Source organism: Garra rufa, unplaced genomic scaffold (assembly GCF_049309525.1).
Source record: "Garra rufa unplaced genomic scaffold, GarRuf1.0 hap1_unplaced_013, whole genome shotgun sequence".
NCBI classification, from domain to species: Eukaryota; Metazoa; Chordata; class Actinopteri; order Cypriniformes; family Cyprinidae; genus Garra; species Garra rufa.
In genome coordinates, this window is record NW_027394288.1 from 167,501 (window position 1) to 172,500 (window position 5,000).

Genomic DNA, 5,000 nt, shown 5'->3' on the forward strand with positions numbered 1-5,000 from the left:
TGGGCTATTTAAAGATCAGCCTCCGTAAAAGCCAGCATATTATATAAATAGTGAAGAAAAGGCAAAAGCTTACAGCACCTGGTATTCCCAGGCGGTCTCCCATCCAAGTACTAACCAGGCCCGACGCTGCTTAGCTTCCGAGATCAGACGAGATCGGGCGCTCTCAGCGCGGTATGGCCATAAGCGAGGGCTGCTCCAAAAAGTGGGCTATTTAAAGATCAGCCTCCGTAAAAGCCAGCATATTATATAAATAGTGAAGAAAAGGCAAAAGCTTACAGCACCTGGTATTCCCAGGCGGTCTCCCATAAAAGTGTAACAATCGGCCTTATCAGCCGAGTTACAAGACTAAAATGGGGTCAGATTTAACTGTGAGAGATGACTAGTGGTTAAAAGAATGAGACATAAAAGAAAATTGGTTTAAATAGATTTGGTGTATTTACAAGGTTCACATAAAAGACTTTAAAACAACACGATAAAACTAGGTAAACTCTGTTAAAAGAATACAGTTCATTTGTCCATACCCTAAAAACAGGTAAACTCTGTTAAAAGAATACAGTTCATTTGTCCATACCCTAAAAACAGTCCAAGAACCCCAGTGTGTTGATAAGTCCAATGTGAGTGTCCACCAGTGTATATACAATCCACAGAAAGTGTAATCCAAAGTTTGCAGGTGGTGAATGGAAAGGTGAGCTCTAAAATTAGCAACTCCTCAATCCAACAGTTTGGTGACTGTCCTTTGTTTGTCATGCTGCTCTCTTATACAGTTGTACTTCCTGCTTCCTGTCATGTGTCTAGTCACATGACAGGCCAACCATCCATTTATTAAAGACACATACACTTAAAATGTTAAGAGTAATAAAATGGCCTAAAAAACATGTAAAACACTTAAAACTCTATAATACATGTAAATGATTGTAATAAATAGAGCGGTAAAACAAGTCTTTCTAAAAGCCAGCATATTATATAAATAGTGAAGAAAAGGCAAAAGCTTACAGCACCTGGTATTCCCAGGCGGTCTCCCATCCAAGTACTAACCAGGCCCGACGCTGCTTAGCTTCCGAGATCAGACGAGATCGGGCGCTCTCAGCGCGGTATGGCCATAAGCGAGGACTGCTCCAAAAAGTGGGCTATTTAAAGATCAGCCTCCGTAAAAGCCAGCATATTATATAAATAGTGAAGAAAAGGCAAAAGCTTACAGCACCTGGTATTCCCAGGCGGTCTCCCATAAAAGTGTAACAATCGGCCTTATCAGCCGAGTTACAAGACTAAAATGGGGTCAGATTTAACTGTGAGAGATGACTAGTGGTTAAAAGAATGAGACATAAAAGAAAATTGGTTTAAATAGATTTGGTGTATTTACAAGGTTCACATAAAAGACTTTAAAACAACACGATAAAACTAGGTAAACTCTGTTAAAAGAATACAGTTCATTTGTCCATACCCTAAAAACAGGTAAACTCTGTTAAAAGAATACAGTTCATTTGTCCATACCCTAAAAACAGTCCAAGAACCCCAGTGTGTTGATAAGTCCAATGTGAGTGTCCACCAGTGTATATACAATCCACAGAAAGTGTAATCCAAAGTTTGCAGGTGGTGAATTGAAAGGTGAGCTCTAAAATTAGCAACTCCTCAATCCAACAGTTTGGTGACTGTCCTTTGTTTGTCATGCTGCTCTCTTATACAGTTGTACTTCCTGCTTCCTGTCATGTGTCTAGTCACATGACAGGCCAACCATCCATTTATTAAAGACACATACACTTAAAATGTTAAGAGTAATAAAATGGCCTAAAAAACATGTAAAACACTTAAAACTCTATAATACATGTAAATGATTGTAATAAATAGAGCGGTAAAACAAGTCTTTCTAAAAGCCAGCATATTATATAAATAGTGAAGAAAAGGCAAAAGCTTACAGCACCTGGTATTCCCAGGCGGTCTCCCATCCAAGTACTAACCAGGCCCGACGCTGCTTAGCTTCCGAGATCAGACGAGATCGGGCGCTCTCAGCGCGGTATGGCCATAAGCGAGGACTGCTCCAAAAAGTGGGCTATTTAAAGATCAGCCTCCGTAAAAGCCAGCATATTATATAAATAGTGAAGAAAAGGCAAAAGCTTACAGCACCTGGTATTCCCAGGCGGTCTCCCATAAAAGTGTAACAATCGGCCTTATCAGCCGAGTTACAAGACTAAAATGGGGTCAGATTTAACTGTGAGAGATGACTAGTGGTTAAAAGAATGAGACATAAAAGAAAATTGGTTTAAATAGATTTGGTGTATTTACAAGGTTCACATAAAAGACTTTAAAACAACACGATAAAACTAGGTAAACTCTGTTAAAAGAATACAGTTCATTTGTCCATACCCTAAAAACAGGTAAACTCTGTTAAAAGAATACAGTTCATTTGTCCATACCCTAAAAACAGTCCAAGAACCCCAGTGTGTTGATAAGTCCAATGTGAGTGTCCACCAGTGTATATACAATCCACAGAAAGTGTAATCCAAAGTTTGCAGGTGGTGAATGGAAAGGTGAGCTCTAAAATTGGCAACTCCTCAATCCAACAGTTTGGTGACTGTCCTTTGTTTGTCATGCTGCTCTCTTATACAGTTGTACTTCCTGCTTCCTGTCATGTGTCTAGTCACATGACAGGCCAACCATCCATTTATTAAAGACACATACACTTAAAATGTTAAGAGTAATAAAATGGCCTAAAAAACATGTAAAACACTTAAAACTCTATAATACATGTAAATGATTGTAATAAATAGAGCGGTAAAACAAGTCTTTCTAAAAGCCAGCATATTATATAAATAGTGAAGAAAAGGCAAAAGCTTACAGCACCTGGTATTCCCAGGCGGTCTCCCATCCAAGTACTAACCAGGCCCGACGCTGCTTAGCTTCCGAGATCAGACGAGATAGGGCGCTCTCAGCGCGGTATGGCCATAAGCGAGGGCTGCTCCAAAAAGTGGGCTATTTAAAGATCAGCCTCCGTAAAAGCCAGCATATTATATAAATAGTGAAGAAAAGGCAAAAGCTTACAGCACCTGGTATTCCCAGGCGGTCTCCCATCCAAGTACTAACCAGGCCCGACGCTGCTTAGCTTCCGAGATCAGACGAGATCGGGCGCTCTCAGCGCGGTATGGCCATAAGCGAGGGCTGCTCCAAAAAGTGGGCTATTTAAAGATCAGCCTCCGTAAAAGCCAGCATATTATATAAATAGTGAAGAAAAGGCAAAAGCTTACAGCACCTGGTATTCCCAGGCGGTCTCCCATAAAAGTGTAACAATCGGCCTTATCAGCCGAGTTACAAGACTAAAATGGGGTCAGATTTAACTGTGAGAGATGACTAGTGGTTAAAAGAATGAGACATAAAAGAAAATTGGTTTAAATAGATTTGGTGTATTTACAAGGTTCACATAAAAGACTTTAAAACAACACGATAAAACTAGGTAAACTCTGTTAAAAGAATACAGTTCATTTGTCCATACCCTAAAAACAGGTAAACTCTGTTAAAAGAATACAGTTCATTTGTCCATACCCTAAAAACAGTCCAAGAACCCCAGTGTGTTGATAAGTCCAATGTGAGTGTCCACCAGTGTATATACAATCCACAGAAAGTGTAATCCAAAGTTTGCAGGTGGTGAATGGAAAGGTGAGCTCTAAAATTAGCAACTCCTCAATCCAACAGTTTGGTGACTGTCCTTTGTTTGTCATGCTGCTCTCTTATACAGTTGTACTTCCTGCTTCCTGTCATGTGTCTAGTCACATGACAGGCCAACCATCCATTTATTAAAGACACATACACTTAAAATGTTAAGAGTAATAAAATGGCCTAAAAAACATGTAAAACACTTAAAACTCTATAATACATGTAAATGATTGTAATAAATAGAGCGGTAAAACAAGTCTTTCTAAAAGCCAGCATATTATATAAATAGTGAAGAAAAGGCAAAAGCTTACAGCACCTGGTATTCCCAGGCGGTCTCCCATCCAAGTACTAACCAGGCCCGACGCTGCTTAGCTTCCGAGATCAGACGAGATCGGGTGCTCCTCAATCCAACAGTTTGGTGACTGTCCTTTGTTTGTCATGCTGCTCTCTTATACAGTTGTACTTCCTGCTTCCTGTCATGTGTCTAGTCACATGACAGGCCAACCATCCATTTATTAAAGACACATACACTTAAAATGTTAAGAGTAATAAAATGGCCTAAAAAACATGTAAAACACTTAAAACTCTATAATACATGTAAATGATTGTAATAAATAGAGCGGTAAAACAAGTCTTTCTAAAAGCCAGCATATTATATAAATAGTGAAGAAAAGGCAAAAGCTTACAGCACCTGGTATTCCCAGGCGGTCTCCCATCCAAGTACTAACCAGGCCCGACGCTGCTTAGCTTCCGAGATCAGACGAGATCGGGCGCTCTCAGCGCGGTATGGCCATAAGCGAGGGCTGCTCCAAAAAGTGGGCTATTTAAAGATCAGCCACCGTAAAAGCCAGCATATTATATAAATAGTGAAGAAAAGGCAAAAGCTTACAGCACCTGGTATTCCCAGGCGGTCTCCCATCCAAGTACTAACCAGGCCCGACGCTGCTTAGCTTCCGAGATCAGACGAGATCGGGCGCTCTCAGCGCGGTATGGCCATAAGCGAGGGCTGCTCCAAAAAGTGGGCTATTTAAAGATCAGCCTCCGTAAAAGCCAGCATATTATATAAATAGTGAAGAAAAGGCAAAAGCTTACAGCACCTGGTATTCCCAGGCGGTCTCCCATAAAAGTGTAACAATCGGCCTTATCAGCCGAGTTACAAGACTAAAATGGGGTCAGATTTAACTGTGAGAGATGACTAGTGGTTAAAAGAATGAGACATAAAAGAAAATTGGTTTAAATAGATTTGGTGTATTTACAAGGTTCACATAAAAGACTTTAAAACAACACGATAAAACTAGGTAAACTCTGTTAAAAGAATACAGTTCATTTGTCCATACCCTAAAAACAGGTAAACT

At 40.1% G+C, this 5,000-nt stretch overlaps 7 non-coding genes and 1 pseudogene across 7 annotated transcripts; all 8 read right to left on the bottom strand.

Moving 5' to 3' along the window:
* Positions 1-66: 66 nt before the first annotated feature.
* Positions 67-185, bottom strand: LOC141314738 (5S ribosomal RNA). Its single transcript, XR_012350284.1, has one exon. It is a non-coding gene; the product is annotated as a 5S ribosomal RNA (ribosomal RNA).
* An 801-nt stretch (positions 186-986) lies between these two features.
* Positions 987-1,105, bottom strand: LOC141314741 (5S ribosomal RNA). The gene has a single exon (XR_012350285.1). It is a non-coding gene; the product is annotated as a 5S ribosomal RNA (ribosomal RNA).
* An 801-nt stretch (positions 1,106-1,906) lies between these two features.
* Positions 1,907-2,025, bottom strand: LOC141314743 (5S ribosomal RNA). The gene has a single exon (XR_012350287.1). It is a non-coding gene; the product is annotated as a 5S ribosomal RNA (ribosomal RNA).
* An 801-nt stretch (positions 2,026-2,826) lies between these two features.
* LOC141315175 (5S ribosomal RNA) lies at positions 2,827-2,945 on the bottom strand. The gene has a single exon (XR_012350717.1). It is a non-coding gene; the product is annotated as a 5S ribosomal RNA (ribosomal RNA).
* Positions 2,946-3,029: 84 nt separating this feature from the next.
* LOC141314744 (5S ribosomal RNA) lies at positions 3,030-3,148 on the bottom strand. Its single transcript, XR_012350288.1, has one exon. It is a non-coding gene; the product is annotated as a 5S ribosomal RNA (ribosomal RNA).
* An 801-nt stretch (positions 3,149-3,949) lies between these two features.
* Positions 3,950-4,075, bottom strand: LOC141315233 (5S ribosomal RNA; annotated as a pseudogene).
* Positions 4,076-4,324: 249 nt separating this feature from the next.
* Positions 4,325-4,443, bottom strand: LOC141314745 (5S ribosomal RNA). Its single transcript, XR_012350289.1, has one exon. It is a non-coding gene; the product is annotated as a 5S ribosomal RNA (ribosomal RNA).
* Positions 4,444-4,527: 84 nt separating this feature from the next.
* On the bottom strand, positions 4,528-4,646 carry LOC141314746 (5S ribosomal RNA). Its single transcript, XR_012350291.1, has one exon. It is a non-coding gene; the product is annotated as a 5S ribosomal RNA (ribosomal RNA).
* Positions 4,647-5,000: the final 354 nt, after the last annotated feature.